The sequence below is a fragment of the Littorina saxatilis genome, linkage group LG1 (assembly GCF_037325665.1).
Source record: "Littorina saxatilis isolate snail1 linkage group LG1, US_GU_Lsax_2.0, whole genome shotgun sequence".
NCBI classification, from domain to species: domain Eukaryota; kingdom Metazoa; phylum Mollusca; class Gastropoda; order Littorinimorpha; family Littorinidae; genus Littorina; species Littorina saxatilis.
The window spans coordinates 57765278-57769080 of record NC_090245.1 but is presented as its reverse complement, the minus strand read 5'-3'; positions in this window follow the sequence as shown (position 1 = coordinate 57769080).

The following is a 3803-nucleotide window of genomic DNA, read 5'->3' as shown; positions in this document are numbered from 1 at the left end:
AGCATACCAAGGCTAAGCACAGAGGAATGCCCCGCAAAGGGAGGTTGTCCCCGTCAAGATAATTAACGCCCCTGTCCCCAGTCCTTGGTTTCCATGGCAACAAATCTTTGAGGTCTTCAAGTTACCCATCCGCTGTATTCGCTAGATTTGGCACCCTCAACCTATCAACTAGTATCTCAAACGTGAGGACTACGAAACGGATAATGACGTCATTATTGCAGTTGAGGACATCCTACATCGATGGCAGGCTCTGAGGCACAGGTGGAACAAGTGTGTGAAGTTCTGGAGGGACAATGTTGAAATGTAAACTTCTTCTAGTCTCGTAAGTCAACTCCTTGTAAGTCGGGCCCGGAACTTTTCAGTTGACCCTCGTACACACACACACACACACCCACGCACGCACGTCACACACAAACTGAACTCACACGGCACGCACGCATGCACGGCACGCTCGCTCTCAGGCACGCACGCACGCATGCCGCCGCACGCACGCACACACACACACACACTCTCTCTCTCTCTCTCCGAACAACTCTGCAGTTCTGAGTACTACCCAAACCCTTGTTTCGCGTTCTCTCCTGGTCTTCATGTTTGCCCTTTCAGACAAAAAGCTTAGAAAGCCACCTTCACTCACATCTATACTGTACTACGTATGTATCTACACTGTACCTACTGTTACCACTATCTTCAAGCCATGCCGCTGAACATAAAATCTGTGGAGCGTAAAGAAAGGGTAGAAGCTTATCTACTCGCCGTCACGGGGCATGTAGACATACGTCAGTCCGTTAAGTCGAACTGGTCGTGTGTTTTGTCAGACATAATGCGGCTAGCTGGCATCGTAAAAGGGGGGATGAGGGGTGTGTGTGTATTTTTGGGAACAACAATAATGTGACCAGAGAGAGAGAGAGAGAGAGACGCTTGACGCTTTGACGCTTTGACACTTTATTGTCATTAGCTAATAAAAGCCTTATAGACAAGGTAAAACAACAATTTCTGCATCATTCATAAAAGGGGTAAAAGGACGAATGAACAAAACATTAATAACAACAAAAACATAGCAAACTAGTTTATGAGTACGAACAAACAAACACACCGACACGAAAGCCATAGGTAAACAAAAATATCTAAGACTAAGGGTAAAAAGCAAGGTATAGTATGTACACACAAAGGAAAATACTGATCCAACAGTTAAAACACACTCATAAAACCAATCAATCTGCAGACCACAAATATTTAAAACCAATAATAGTAATAATAATAATAAATGAGCATTTATATAGCGCAACATCATAACTTTACAATTATGCTCTTTGCGCTTGACACATTTAAAACTAAAACACAGTTATACAAGCATTTACATCTACATTCATAGTCAGCAACGCTTAATTAAAAGCATACACCATCAAACATACATTACAAAAGATTCTTCCACTAACTAAGTAATAAAAACATGAATAAAATAGGTAGTGAAAACAAGGAAATACCAGCTGAATCAAACAGAACATGTTATCAACAATACTGAAAACAGCCCTAGATGTTTATATACATTATCACATTATAACTAAAACAACAAATACACTACATGTAGCCTACTGATGGACTAAGAAAACAAAATCAGGGGTTGTATTTCTTGAAGAGGTGCGTTTTAAGTCGTTAAAGTAAAATAAACCACTAGTCGGCGTTACCCTCGCGTGACTAGTAGGGGAACATGTCTAAATACATATCTATACAAAAACAACAATAGCTGCAGACGAACAAACACACACACACACACACACACACACACACACACACACACACACACACACACACACACACACACACACACTCACACATATACGCTTATATAGACTACACCCGCACACGTGTAAATCCACGCGTATACATGTACACGCAACCCGATTTAACTGAGAGAGAGAGAGAGAGAGAGAGAGAGAGAGAGAGAGAGAGAGAGAGAGAGAGAGAGAGAGAGACAGAGAGACAGAAAGTGAGAGAGACAGACAGACACGTATGTGTGTGTGTGTGTGTGTGTGTGTGTGTGTGTGTGTGCGTGTGTGTCTGGCGGTGTGAGCGTGTGTGTGTGTGTTTGTGTGTGTGAGATGGTGAGGGAGATGGTGGCCAAAGAGAAAGAGAGAGAGAGAAAGAGAGAGAGAGAAAGAGAGAGAGAGAGGTGGTGAAAAGGAGAGGGGTGGAGAAAGGGAGAGGAGAGATGGGGTGGTGAAAGGGAGAGAACGGGGTGGGGGGAGAGACTAAGAGAGAGAGAGAGAGAGAGAGAGAGAGAGAGGAGAGGAGACTGAGAGAGAGAGAGAGAGAGAGAGAGAACGCGGGGGAAGAGAGACAGAGAGACTGAGGAGAGAGAAAGGGAGAGAGAGAGATTGAGCGAGAGATATACACAACAAAATATATCTGTGTTTGTGTTTACTGATAAGCCGGTGTGTGTGGGGTAGAGGTGCGGTGGATGGTGGCGCGGGGACGGGTGGGGAGGGCGACGACTGAAGTGGGGAGTGAGGAAGATCCACAGTCATCTTCGACAAAGTGTGAAGGCGAAAAAAGTTTGTGTATGGCAAGTCATGGATTCTGTAGCGTGCTTTTAAAAAACCAATATTTCTTGGTAAGAGGAGGGGGAGGGAGGGACAAAGTGTGGAGAGTGGAGTGAGTCAGTGGAGGCGCTCAGTGTCGGGGCAGGTCGCGCCGGAAGATTTGTGTCCGACTTGGAAATAAAGCTGTCAAAACGTGAACGCAGTGTATTAAACAAGTTCGGTGAAGTTTGAAACATGGTGCACTTCATGCATCGTGGTCTTTCTGTACCGACACTGACACGCTCACACAAACAGCCAGACAGACACTGCAACACACAAACACACACACACACACACACACACACACCACACACACACACACACACACCACACACACACACATACTAGCTGTCGTCTAGACAAATAGTGAGTCAGACAGACAGACAGACAGACAGACTGACAGACAGACAGACACACACACACACACACCGTGGCGCACACACACACACACACACACATATTACCCCCAACTTGACCCCGCTGTGACCCTGACATTGATGAGGGTCAACCAGACTTTGCTCATGTCGGGAGGTTACACAACCTAGAAATGCCCAAAGTGTCCAAGCTTTAGCTTCAAAAACATCCCATAACTTCAATAAATAACTTCAACGTTGAGATTTTTTCACGGCCGGACGCCCGGACGGACACTGCTCATTTCTAAGGCACGGTCATTGATTACTCAGGTGAGTCAAAATCCTGGATTAGAACTGGGTGTAGGTACCTTTTAAAAAAAAGTATCTTGAAAGGGGTGCTAGTTTGATATTCATGAACCTGCTGTAGAAGTAAGTTAGTTTGGTGATGTACAGTTCATGTGCCGGTAAAACTGACTCACGGCTGGCTCGCTCGCTGATGCCGCATTTGTGCTGTTGCGGCATCAAGGCTGAGATGTGAAAATATGGAAGAAAGAGTCTTGTAGAGAAAACACAACACTTGAAGCACACGTGTGATACTAATCATGTTTTACACTACAGTCAGAACACATCAAGTTGATGCCGTATCAAAGACTTTCGGCACGAAGCTGTTTTCTTCTTCGTCAAAAGCACAGCAACAGTTCTAATCGACGCATATGGCCGGCAAACCTTCCAAGTGTTTTTGCAGCTTTCGGGGAGTGCGGTTTGAGTGGTAATTTGCAACACTAGTTTCATCCGTTCCCCCACTCTAGACCACTTGTATAATAAGCTAGCGGTACAAATCATTGCACTACACCCCACGACCTCGTCACAC